This window comes from Sinocyclocheilus grahami, unplaced genomic scaffold, assembly GCF_001515645.1.
Source record: "Sinocyclocheilus grahami isolate Dianchi unplaced genomic scaffold, SAMN03320097.WGS_v1.1 scaffold1287.1, whole genome shotgun sequence".
Lineage (NCBI taxonomy): Eukaryota > Metazoa > Chordata > Actinopteri > Cypriniformes > Cyprinidae > Sinocyclocheilus > Sinocyclocheilus grahami.
Window position 1 is genome coordinate 295,863 of NW_015506466.1, and position 14,683 is coordinate 310,545.

The window sequence follows — 14,683 nt, forward strand, 5'->3', positions numbered from 1 at the left end:
AATTTGGATATAGATTTATCGGCCAACATATCGGTTATCGGCTTTCAAAAATAAAGAATAATCGGTTATCGTTATCGGCCAAAATTTTCATATCGGTGCATCACTAATATATATGTATGTATGTATGTATATGTATGTGTATCACCATTCAGTGTGTTAAAAAAAGAGAGAAGCTCCCTGGTAAATGTTGTGTGTTTTATACACACACCTCTGATGACCGAGAACAGTGCAGCCTTTTCAAATGCCTCTTTCTGCAGCGGACCACCCCCCTTCATGTTGAATTTGGACATGAGGGATTTTTAAAAATAAAACCCTAAAATATAATACAGATTGAGGTGGTTAACAATTGCAGACAAAGTTTGACATTTCAAAATGACCAGTAAAGGAATTATTTTTTAATTTCTGATTTGCGTTGTAACTGATTGAGCATTGACACCACAATGTGTCAATGATAACAAATAATATAGATAAATAATGAACACATCAAAACGAAAACACAGATACTTACAAGACCAAGTAGGAATGTCCTTTATCGTTTATCGTTTGTTGTTTGTCCGCTGCTCTCCGACAAGTAAACTTAGCGGTTGGGAATTGTAATTGCATTTTTATTTATAAAATGAAAGTGAGTGACGTGGCATGACATGTGGCCAAGTATACTTGGAATTAGTGCTCTGCATTTTAACCCATCCAAAGTGCACACACACAGCAGTGAACACACACACACACCGTGAACACACACCCGGAGCAGTGGGCAGCCATTTTTGCAGCGGCGCCCGGGGAGCAGTTGGGAGTTCAGTGCCTTGCTCAAGGGCACCTCAGTCGTGGTATTGATGGTGGGAGAGAGCGCTGTACATTCATACATACAGTTTTTATGCACAACTCTATACTTCCACATTTAAGCCACAAATTTCTGATAGCTTTTTTGAGAGGGTTCAGGCATTCACACCCATTATAAGTAATGATATGTTGTCTTGTGAGATGGATTTGTCGTTGGAAGAGTTGGATGTTATCATTCATAAATCCCCCCCTTAATAAAAGTCCAGGTCCAGATGGACTGCCTTTTGAATTCTACAGGACCTTTTGGCAACACATAAAAGAGTTTCTTTTAGAAGTGTTCAGAGACTGTGTACAGAAAGGTGAATTGACTGAGTCCATGAAGCAGGGGCTAATTACTTTAATTCTAAAACCTAACAAAGATTCCCTGTATTTAGATAATTGGCACCCGATTACTTTACTTAATTCAGATTATAAATTGTTAGCTTCCCTTTATGCAAACAGACTGAAGCCATGCTTAGAAGAAATTGTTTCTGTTTCCCAGTCTGGCTTCATGAAATGCAGGCACATAGCAAATAATATACGGTTAGTGTTAGATATTCTAGACTATAAGGAATTAATAAACGGTAAAGCAATTATTTTATTTTTAGACTTTTATAAGGCCTTTGATACGGTCGAACACGAGTTTATGATTGAATCTCTGCGTAGGTTTGGTGTTGGTCACTCTTTTGTTAAAATAGTACAGATTCTTTACAAAAATATTAATAGCAATGTCTCTTTGGTAATTGGTGTTTCTCCTCGGTTTGTGATCAGTAGGGGTATCAGACAGGGGTGTCCCATTTCACCTTTTTTTTTTTTATTGGTAGCTGAATTTCTTAATATTTTTATTACTCATTGCTTGGATGTTCAGGGTATTCTAGTAGCGGAACACACTTTTCTAATTAGTCAACTGGCGGATGACACCTGTCTGTTTTTAAAAGATGAGAAGCAGGTTCCTGTTATTTTGGATGCTTTGAATTTATTTTCTAAAGCTTCTGGTTTCTCAGTCAATCGAAATAAAAGTGAAATTATGCCCGTACACAGTCTGGGCAAAGATCAAATACTTTGTAAGATATTTAGGTATTTTAATTTGTAAATCTCCGACTGATAGAATTGTAGATAATTTTTCGCAACGGATACAAAAATCAAAGAATATTTTCAACTGTTGGTTACAAAGAGATTTAACCATTTATGGTCGTGTTTTGATATCTAAAGCAGAAAGTATTTCTAGGATTGTTTACCCAGCTTTGTCTTTATATGTTGACCAAAAAACATGCTCATCTATCGACTCCATGTTATTTAAATTTTTGTGGAAAAATAAAACTGAATATGTTAAAAGGAAGACGCTGATTAGAAATACTTTGGAGGGAGGTGTGAATGCTTTGGACTTTAGTACTCTCAATCAAGTTTTTAAAATTGGTTGGATTAAATGTTGCCTGAATGCTGACCGTAATTTGTTATGGTTTTATATTCCTAAATTGATCTTTGATAAATGTGGAGGTTTACATTTTTTGTTAGCTTGTGATTTTAGTTGCAATAAACTCCCAGTTAAGCTCGCTAATTTTCATAAGCAAGCTCTGGATGCTTGTAAGCTTGCCTTCTGTAACAATTTTTCCCCTCATAGATGTATTCTATGGAAAAATCAGAATGTGGTGCATGGGACAAAAAAATCTGTCTTTATTAAAAACTGGTTTAACGGGTGTAGTTTTTGTTTTAGATTTGTTAAAAAAGGATGGTAACTTCTATTCCTATTCCAAATTTTCAGAAATCTTTGAAGTGGATACCTCACCTAGAGTGTATGAATGGGTTATTAATTCTATGTCACCTAAACTGTTACCTTTGGTTAGGGCAAGTTGTTACAGATCTTCAAAATGTGAAATGCCAAAAATTTGTATTGGAGGTCTGGAGCTTTCTAATGTTAAATGTAACAATTTCTGGATTAGAAAAATCCTTATTAAGAAGTTTAGCTGTCATCCTAAAGCATTTTATAAGTGGGAAAATAAATTACCCTTTTCTTTCTACTATTAAAATATGGGCCGGTATTAACAAGTTTCTGTTACCTAACAAGATGAAAGAACTTTACTATAAGATTCTTCATATGTACTATCCCTGTAATTCTTTACTCTCAATTTAAGTTGGACATCTCTTCACAATGCACATTCTGTAATTCTAATTTGGAAACCGTATCACACTTATTTTTTGAATGTGAGTATGCAAAGGATTTTTGGAAAGAAATGTCTTGGCTTGTTTTCTCAGCTTACTACAAACTTTTTAGTTTTGAGGTAATGTACTATTTTTAATTTGGGAATCAGGATCAAAGGAGCTGGATGATATCTTAAAACTGTTAACTCTTTGTGGCCTATTTCATCTTCACAAATGTAAAGTTACTGAGTGTATGCCCAATTTTAGGATTTTTTGTATTGACTTGAAATTATTTTATGAATCTCTGCTCTTCACTTAATAAGAAAGCTGTTAAAACTACTGTATTGATTGAAAAAATATTGACTTTAATGTAAATCTCCTGTGTATTCTTTGAAGTTGACTTTTATATGTAATTTTCCATTTGTTATTTTTTTTATTTTGATTTATTTATAAAAAGGAAAGAAAAGAGGTTTAATTTTTGTTTTTGTTCTTTATATTTAATTTTTATTATTCTTTATATATTTTTGTATTCTGGTTGTGTATGTAATTTATTGCTATGACTGTATCCCCTGTGAATGTTATCTTCAATTAAAAAAAAACGTATTTAATGCGCTGATTTTTCACGCGTAAACGACACGTATTTAACATGTTGTTTACGCGTGTTTAACGCGTTGTTGGCGCGTTAAAATTCACGTGTTTTTGGCCCTTATCCTTTCATAGTCACCCTATATAGTATAGTTGTGATGTTGCTGTAAAAACAGGTTTTATTATGTATAGCTAACAGGGGGGCTCCAGGAAGCACACCTACATCTCCAAAGTAGATTTACATACATTTTAAACCATATACATCTTAAATATGGTTAGTAAATGTCTATTTAATATCTGGTAGGAAAATCTTCGATATGAATTTCATAGAAGTATGTCTAATAGGTCCTAGATATGGAGTAGACATCTGAGTGATGTATGTGTGTTATTGTGTAGTACAATTCACTGTTGTCAGCACTGTTTGCAATAGATGAATGTAAGTAATGTAAATACATTTCCATAAAGTAACTAAATACAAGTAATCTATTTTATTTGTCCATTAGTACTGTTGAAAAATTGAGGAACATTTGTGTTGAGAAGGAATGACCAATTAGATCACGGGTTACTGCGTACATCAGTAACTTTCAGTTCCGTTTGAGCCGACTGCACGATACCGTATAGGGTTCTCCAGAATATGGACTGAATTTAACTTGCTTGGTTGAATATGATATGTGTTCAAGTTGTGCGTTAATGACAACATGTAAGTTCATTGATGATTGTCCTTTACTGAGCGTGTCGTATGATGCATATTTAATGAGCTATTGTGAGTTCGTTCGGGAACATAAGTGACAACGCTAAACCCAGCGTCTTGACAAACCCATAATTCAACATATATTTAATATACTTGGATTCTGTATTCAAAATTATCATAACTGATTGATATTTCGATTGTGTATAGATGTGGTTTAATGTTGTATATTTCCGCTCTGTAGTTATTCTTGATTATAAGATCTAGTTAATGGATTGTGTGATGTCGCAGTAAATAATTCCATTTATGAGCGTCATGCGTCATCTATCGGTAGAAAGTGGTATTACTGCAGATAATTCTTATTTCCAATGGGCAGTTAGTCAGTAGTATAAATGCCAGTTATTATGTTGATGTTTCTAATTGTTGTTTATTATTGTTTCAGACCACACACACACACACACACACACACACATGCCTACAATTACCTCACATATCACTACTGTGAAGATTATGCCAAGTAATGCCCTGTGGTCTGGCTGTGCTGCTCATTGTGCTGATCATTTGCTGAACCATAATTAAAGACTGTTAAATCTCATTCCTGCCTCCTGTGTCCTGACCGACGCACCAGTACGAATGCAAATACCCTAAACCAGTGCAATACAGTCCCAAATAACTCCGTTACAGAATTTGGTCCTTTGAGCCGGATTGTTGTGTTTACACTGGACAAGAATGCATGAATACCAGTCTCAAGATGCACGTCCTAAACGTCCAGTCCGTAATCCAGCTTACTTAGAAGATTTTGAAGTCCAGTATTCAAATCAACCTGGAGCTGCTTTGACAGCACAGCAGCCACACGGGCGAGAAGATTACCGGCGTAGTCAAAGAATGATGGCTCACCAGCAGGATTTCAGCCATTATAGTTCAGATGAGGGATCAGGTAGGAGAACACCTGATTTGATAGAAGCAAGGAGCCCACAGACAAAGCCCTGGTATCTCATCAAAGATCAGTGGAGTGAGAGAGATGAATATTCTTCACACTCCTTACCTCAGGAATCCAGGGAAAGATTGTACGATCTTGAAAAAGAGAACAGACAGCTTCGGCAATCACAGCAAGCAATGAAGGAGGAAATCAGACAACTGTTAGAAATGCAGAAAGGTATGCAAGAGATGCTAATGGGAAACCAGTCAAATCAAGTTCCTCCACATCCTGAGCAACGGCCTTTAGGCCCATCACCTCCAATACCCTCCCCTAGAAACCTCTACAGAGAGCCAGAGAGACCTGATCCTCGGCCAAACCCTCGAGTGCATCCGGCCCCATGGAAGCATTCTACCCCACATAGTAGAGAACATGTTGATGCTACAGATATTGAAGATCACCTTTCTCTGCCACCTGCCCAAAGTTATTACCCTGACAGCTTTGCTACTCATGTTCCTTCCTCCACTCCTTTGATGCCTGCTGTTTCCTCTCGTTCCAAACTCATGGGTCACCAGCCAACCCCAGGGAGATGCAGAGAAGTGTAACCAGACAGGAGGTAACCTACAGGGGCCCACAGCCAACCATACCTGATTTCATCCATCGAGATCCAGGTGAATTTACCCGCTTAAAGTTAGCCTTGAGCAACTTGTTGCCAGAAGACACAACTGAGCTGTTCAAATATCAGGTGCTAATTGATCATCTAAAATTAATGGAAGCACGCCTGATAGCAGACTCGTTCCTGAACTCCCCTACCCCATATACAGACACTATGGAGGCGTTAACGGATAGATACGGGCGTCCTCATCACCTAACACTGAACAAGATTGCAGCTGTTATGGACTCCCCAGATATCCAGCCTGGCGATTCAAGGAGATTTGAGGCCTTTGCACTCCAAGTACAAGCACTGGTAGGTCTCCTTAAGACTCTGGGCACAGAGGGAGAAGTTGAACTACGTTGCGGTTCCCATGTAGCACGACTTCTCAGTAAATTACCTCCTGAGCTACGTGCAGCCTTTAGAAGGAGTGTAAGCAATGAACCTGGTGCTGTGTACACACTAATTGATTTGGCGAAGTGGCTGAAGTTTGAGTCGTGGTGCCAAGACCACGAGAGCTTTGGTGGCAACAAAACCCAGCGAGACAAAGTCAGACCTAATGTGGACTTCAGCAGAGACCACAGATTTAAACCCAGACTGGCTACAATCCAGCTCAGACTGTACGACAACCGGCAAAGATATTTGAGAAGAACCATGCTTTCTGTCTGTATTGCGATAACAGAGATCATTATCTGAGCCAGTGCTCCTCATTCCAAGCACTTACTAAAGACCAAATCACAGATTGGATAAAGACCAACAACAGATGCTGGAAGTGTGCACGCTCTCATAGAGCTGCACAGTGTACCCTGAAGAAGCCCTGCCACATTTGCAACGGCAAGCACTTACAGATCCTACATAATGTCAACACTAAGACAGCGAATGAGGGCACATGTCTGGTGAGTGCTACCACTAAACCAATATATCTGGATAGACCTCCAAGCTCTAAACGAGTCCTTTTGAAGGTGGTTAGAGTCATCCTGCATCATGAAGGTCCGAGTTTGGACACGTATGCAGTGCTTGATGATGGCTCTGAACGCACGATCCTCCTTTCATCAGCAGCTCAGAAGCTAGGACTCACCGGCAAGGCAGAAGACTTAGCTTTGAGAACAATCAGACATGACCTTACTGCACTTAAAGGTACAGAAGTGTCTTTCAGAATCTCAACACCGTCCCAACCGCACAAGAGGTATCACATCCAGAAAGCATTCACGGCTGGAACCCTAAGCCTAGCAGAGTACTCTTATCCTGTAACAACTTTGCAACAGAAATACAGCCATTTGAAGGGCCTACCTCTCCTGCCCATCCATAAGGCTTGTCCATTGCTGTTGATCGGAGCAGACCATCCACATCTTATTACCCCTATAGAGCCAGTCCGCCTTGGCCCACCAGGGGGCCCGGCAGCTGTTAAGACACGATTGGGGTGGGCTCTGCAAGGTCCGGCTCGAGTGCTGGAGGTAACGCTTAACACTCAAGAGTGTCTGCATGCCACCTTCAGTCCCTCACAGACAGAGCTGTTCCGAAACGTGGAAAGGCTTTGGCAGGCAGATGTCATTCCTATCAAATCAGAGAGAGAGGTCACACGGTCGAAGCAAGACCAAGGGGCTATGCATCTTCTCCAAACTCAAACCACAAGAGTACTGTTGATGGAGTGAACCGCTATGCCACCCCCTTAAGAAGGACATGCCGCTTCTTCAGGTCACCAGAGATGCAGTGCTGCCTAATTTAATAAACACTGAAAGGAGACTTGAAAGGGATCCTATCAAAGCTGCTGCATACAAGGAGGAAATAAATAAGCTTGAAGACACTGGATATGCTGTGAAACTTTCTCCTGGAGAAATCAGCAAAGAGGGTGAGTCATGGTTCCTACCCCACCACCTTATCCAGCATAATGGCAAGAACCGTGTCGTTTTTAACTGTTCTTTCCAGTTTCAAGGCCAAGTTCTGAATGACTACCTGCTGCCTGGTCCAGCCCTAGGTCCATCTTTACTAGGCGTCCTTCTACGCTTCCGTGAGCACATGGTTGCAGTGAGCGGTGACATCAAGGGGATGTTTCACCAGGTCCACCTTCTACCTAATGATAAACATCTCCTTCGCTTTGTGTGGCGCGATCTAGACAGGAACAGGCCTCCAGACATATTTGAATGGCAGGTATTACCATTTGGTACAACATGTAGCCCGTGTTGTGCCATTTATGCGTTGCAGCGGCATGTTATGGACCACACAGAACCTGTTGATGAGATGAGATCCACAGTAGAGAGGAACTTTTATGTGGATAATTGCCTGCGGAGTCTTCCATCACCTCAGGAAGCTAGGCATTTAGTGGATAAATTGTGTGAACTTCTTGCCACTGGAGGTTTCCAACTCCGTCAGTGGGCAAGTAACGTGCCCAGTGTGATTGAGCACCTGCCATCTGAAGCACGATCCAACAGTACTGAGCTGTGGTTGTCCCAAGACCGAAATGACCCCCAGGAATCCACCCTAGGATTGAGATGGCACAGTCAGATACATTTGGCTACAAACCCCGCCAAGTAAAGCCAGGACAATGTACTCTGCGCTACATCTATAGAGTACTAGCAACTCAGTATGATCCCATTGGCTTCATCCTTCCATTCACTACTCAAGCTAAACTGTTAGTCCAAAGATTGTGGGATAAACAATGGGAATGGGATGACCCCAATTTGCCTGAGGATCTCCTGAAATCCTGGAAAACACTGGAGGTTTCCAACTCCGTCAGTGGGCAAGTAACGTGCCCAGTGTGATTGAGCACCTGCCATCTGAAGCACGATCCAACAGTACTGAGCTGTGGTTGTCCCAAGACCGAAATGACCCCCAGGAATCCACCCTAGGATTGAGATGGCACAGTCAGATACATTTGGCTACAAACCCCGCCAAGTAAAGCCAGGACAATGTACTCTGCGCTACATCTATAGAGTACTAGCAACTCAGTATGATCCCATTGGCTTCATCCTTCCATTCACTACTCAAGCTAAACTGTTAGTCCAAAGATTGTGGGATAAACAATGGGAATGGGATGACCCCAATTTGCCTGAGGATCTCCTGAAATCCTGGAAAAACTGGGAAGACGAACTCCCTAACTTGGCCACCATCACCTTGCCTCATTGTCTTGTGACATCAGATACAGACCAGTCTAAAGTTACCAGACAGATCCACATATTCTGTGACGCTTCTGAGCAGGCGTATGGGTCTGTAGCTTATCTACGCACAGAAGATCACCAAGGCCAAATCCAGCTCACCTTCATTATAGCGAAATCCAGAGTTGCCCCCAAGCGACGACAGACCATTCCCAGACTGGAATTGTGTGCAGCCCTGAATTGTGCTCAGCTGGCCAAACTCCTTGAAACTGAGTTCACTTTGAAAATCAGTAAGGTGGTCATGTGGACAGACTCCACAACTGTCTTAGCATGGATTAATTCTGAATCCTGTAGATTCAAAATGTCCGTTGGGATGAGGATAGCGGAGATCCAAGAACTGACTGCTGAATGTACCTGGAGGTACGTAGACTCTCACAGCAATCCAGCTGATGACCTTACTCGAGGTAGAATACTTGAGGAGTTGTCAGTGACCAACAAGTGGAGCCAAGGTCCATCGTTTTTACTCCGACCAGAACCTGAATGGCCAGCTACCCCTCTTCTACAAGTTCCTATGGATAAAGATGAACAACGGAAGGGAATTTTCTGTGGCATTGTCATAGAAGTTGCTGCCCCGATCATTCCTGAACCTGCTAACTATCCTTCCTGGAGTGGGCTGATTGAAGCAACAGTTCAAATACATAAACGTTCTGAACAACCATCAGCAACAGATTACCAGTCTGCAGAAATGCTCATCTTCCAGAAATCACAAATTGACAGTTTCCCTGAGGAATACAAAATGCTCAAAGCGAAAAGACCCATACCCTCAAACAGTCGGCTGTTAACCTTGGCACCAGAATATGATGAGTCCTGCCAGGTCATACGAGTTGGTGGTCGCCTGCATCGTGCAGAAGGATTGGAGACATCAGCAATCCACCCCATAGTGCTGGATCCTCATCACACAATCACTAAACTATTAATAAAGGACTACGACAACAAGCTCTGCCACCCAGGACCAGAGAGAATATTTGCAGAAATAAGGAGGAGCTTCTGGGTATTAAGAGGATGGGAAGCTATCCATAGACAGCAACATTTATGCAAAGATTGTAAGAGGTGGAAGGCCAAACCAGTCATTCCAAAAATGGCAGATCTGCCACCAGCCAGATTGAGATTTCAGAAACCACCTTTCTATAGTACTGGCATGGACTGCTTTGGGCCATTTCAAGTAAAAATTGGCAGATGGTGCGAGAAGAGATGGGGGATAATCTTTAAGTGCCTTACTACAAGATGTGTTCACCTTGACCTACTTACCTCCATAGACACTGATTCTTTTTTGATGGCCCTGAGGAGGTTTGTGGCCCGTCGCGGTAAGCCTTGTGAGTTGTTTTCGGACCAGGGAACAAACTTTCATGGTGGAGAAAAGGAACTACAGGAGGACTTTGCATCTCTCAGCCCTCAACTGCAACAGCATCTAGCTAAGCAGAAAATATCCTTCCATTTCAACCCACCAAACGCTCCACACTTTGGTGGTGCCTGGGAGCGTGAGATTCGTTCTGTCAAAACTGCCCTTCGTATCACCATTGGTTCACAAACAGTAACCGAAGAGGTTCTACTGACTGTACTCATTGAAGTGGAAGGAATCCTAAACAGTAAACCGCGGGGGTATACTTCTTCCAATGTAGCGGACTTTGACCCTGTTACGCCCAATTATCTTCTTATGGGGCGGCCCGATAGTTCACTACCACCTGTTGTAAACCCAACTACAAAGCTCATGGGGTGACGGAGATGGAGGCAAAGCCAGGTGCTTACAGATCAGTTCTGGTCAAGCTTTATTCGCCACTACTTGCCAACACTCCAAATTCGACACAAATGGCATACAGATGTGATTGACATTTCCCCAGGAACTATTGCCATGCTTATTGACCCACAACTTCCACGTGCTATGTGGCTAGTAGGTGAAGTAGTTAAGACCTTCCCTGGATCAGATGGTCACATCCGAGCAGTGGAGATCCAGGTCAAGAATAAAACACATACCTGACCAGTCGCCAGACTAATCCCTCTTCCTGCCCTTGATGAACATGCCAAAGATTCAGAACCCCCTAACTGACTGTTCTATGAAAGGAGCAAATATGTTCAACATATTTGGGGGCAGCGATGTTGAAAAGGAATGACCAATCAGATCACGGGTTACTGCGTACATCAGTAACTTTCAGTTCCGTTTGAGCCGACTGCACGAGATACCGTATAGGGTTCTCCAGAATATGGACTGAATTTAACTTGCTTGGTTGAATATGATATGTGTTCAAGTTGTGTGTTAATGACAACATGTAAGTTCATTGATGATTGTCCTTTACTGAGCGTGTCATATGATGCATATTTAATAAGCTATTGTGAGTTCGTTTGGGAACATAAGTGACGACGCTAAACCCAGCGTCTTGACAAACCCATAATTCAACATATATTTAATATACTTGGATTCTGTATTCAAAATTATCATAACTGATTGATATTTCGATTGTGTATAGATGTAGATTTAATGTTGTATATTTCCGCTCTGTAGTTATTCTTGATTATAAGATCTAGTTAATGGATTGTGTGATGTCACAGTAAATAATTCCATTTATGAGCGTCATGCGTCATCTAGCGGTAGAAAGTGGTATTACCGCAGATAATTCTTCTTTCCAATGGGCAGTTAGTTAGTAGTATAAATGCCAGTTATTATGTTGATGTTTCTAATTGTTGTCTATAATTGTTTCAGACCACACACACACACACACACACACATGCCTACAATTACCTCACATATCACTACTGTGAAGATTATGCCAAGTAATGCCCTGTGGTCTGGCTGTGCTGCTCATTGTGCTGCTCATTTGCTGAACCGTAATTAAAGACTGTTAAATTTCATTCCTGCCTCCTGTGTCCTGACCGACGCACCAGTACAAATGCAAATACCCTAAACCAGTGCAATACAGTCCCAAATAACTCCAGCACTGTTTGCAATAGATGAATGTAAGTAATGTAAGTACATTTCCATAAAGTAACTAAATATAAGTAATCTCTTTTATTTGTCCATTAGTTCTGTTGAAAAATTGAGGAACATTTGTGTTGGATAAAAAGCTACTTAACACATCATCAACTACCTCAAAATGTAAATGTAGTTTTGGGCACACAAATTTCAGAGGTAACTTGACTCTTGTCTGGATGTTACAGGGACAGATGAGCGCACATGTCTGCTTATCTGGTGGAGAGCAGCTAATGAAGCCCTCTTCACCAGAAAGCGGAATGCTGCCATCAAATGCTTTGAGTGAGTATACTACAGAAATTAATAAAACAGCTTTTAAATCTTAAGTTGTAGTTTATTTTAATTATTGTAATTTCAAACAGTTATCACAGCACTTTTCTGATTCTTGATTCCTGTGCATTTGCTGCAGAGCTTTTGTTGTGGAGCAGGACCTGCAAGGAAAGGATTTGTTAAAAAAAAAAAGGGAAAACCTGAAACAAAAATATAAATAAGACCATTCTGTTACTTCTAATACAGAAATCAAATGTCATTGTGCTGTTAAAATGACTGCTTTTGTATTATATTTGTGCGTCTTTGCAGGATCTGAAATGTCCGCAGACTGCTGTGAGCAGTGAGAATGAAGAGTCCACAGCAGCATCCTGGAAATGGTCCAGTGCCATGGATGAGACGCTCCATCACTCCACCTCTTACTGTCTCATCTGGACCGGATGTTGCTGTGGTCTCTTCATCCTCAGTGACCCCAGAGCCAGCGAGAGCATCTAGAGAAAAACCAAAAGACACTGAGGATGTGAGTTTAGTCAAGTTTGTCCTGCTGGCTTCGGTTCATACAACATCGGTCAATGAAACCTGAGTTTCAGAAGCTTTAAAAGCATCATCAAATAATGTCATGAAGCTTCTGAAGCTTCTGAAGTCAGTCTCCCATCGACTGATATTGTATGAACAGAAACCAGCAGAACAAACTTAACTAAAATCAACTTTTGTGTTCAGAAAAACAAAACAAGGACTGAACAGTGAGGCGAGTAAATGATTGAATTTCTGTTTGGATGAACTAACCCTTTAAACCCCCCCAAATAGAAACTGTATGAAATATATGTAAGCATTTATATTATAGTAGTACCTTGAAGAATTAAACAGCTTTATTGAGCGTTTGTGCCCAAGACACAAAAAAGGATTCACAAAAATCACATTTACATTTATCAGACACTTTTATCCGAATTATTACTCTTATTACAGGGACCCCTATCCCCCAGCAGCCACCTGGAGTAAAGCGCCTTGCTGAAGGACACACTGCGGAGATCAAACCAGTAACCTTCTGCTGACCAGTGCTGTGCTTTAGCCCACTTGAAATGCTGACAACATTAATTGTAAAATGTTTTACTCCGTTTAAATGTTTTACAGATAGTCGTGCTCATGGAGAGCAGCACACAAATGTTTGGAACAGACAGAGTGACAGTCAGATTGTCCTGCACATGTTCTCCTGCTTTTATTCAGGATTGTGTGGATCAGGAGCATCATCATGGTCTTCCTCATCCCCTCTGTTTACTCAGACAATAGCCTCGATGCCCCTTTCTCCTCCATGATCAGATTCAGTCTGACTGCAGCAGTGAGGGTCGTGATGGACAGCAGACACAGGTGAAGGTGGACACGGTGGTCAGCTGCAGAACTGTCTCAGCTGTGTTGAGATGCAGTAGATGTGGGCTCTCCGGCTGTAAATACATGATTGTTAGAACAATGTTTGAATAACGCTTTGTTTCATGTGTCGATTACTTTAGATTCAGTCTGACTGCAGCAGTGAGGGTCGTGATGGACAGCAGACACAGGTGAAGGTGGACACGGTGGTCAGCTGCAGAACTGTCTCAGCTGTGTTGAGATGCAGTAGATGTGGGCTCTCCGGCTGTAAATACATGATTGTTAGAACAATGTTTGAATAACGCTTTGTTTCATGTGTCGATTACTTTTATTTATTTATTGTCATGGTTACTTTTATTTATTTTTACTCATTTATTCAGGTTTCCTGTTTTCAGTAAATAAAATATACTTGTTTCATTAACTGAAAATTTAGATGTATTCACCTTGGCTGTGTTTGTCTAGTCATGCATAGCTATGGCATATGACAAATTACATTTTGCTAATTATTGGTCAGCATTTATCATTATTATTGTTCATAAGTGTTGGGGTGGGCTAGCAATGCATTTTGGGGTAATCTTAACTTCTAAGTAGTAATACTTACATTTTTTGAGTGTAAAATTAACGGTCTTCTCCAAAGGCGAGATCTTCTAGCAGCTGATCGACGTCTCCTTTGTGCAGATATTACAAATATTGCAAACGCTGAGGAAAACTGTACTAGGTAGGGTTGTGGAGTTACTGATGCTATGAGATTTCAGTGCACCAGTCCCTCTTATGTTCTTTTTTTTATTATTATTACTACAGAATTTATAATTGCATACAAGCTCAGGGAAAGATGCTAGTATCTTTAACAATGAACAATCATAATGACAAAAAACAGAAAACAAATATAATGGGTTTGCATACATTATATGCACAGAAAAAAAGGCACAATTGTTTCTATGATCGGGTCCTTGATGTAAAGACATTTTAATGGGCAGTATTGGGCAAGTTACTCTGAAAATGTAATTAAATTACTGATTACTCCTTTTAAAAGTAATCATGTTACTGTTCTGATTACTTTATTTCAAAAGTAATTAGTTACATTACTTGCTATTTTCTTATGGTTATAGCTGGTCGCAATGGTAACTTTAGAACCCACTGACTA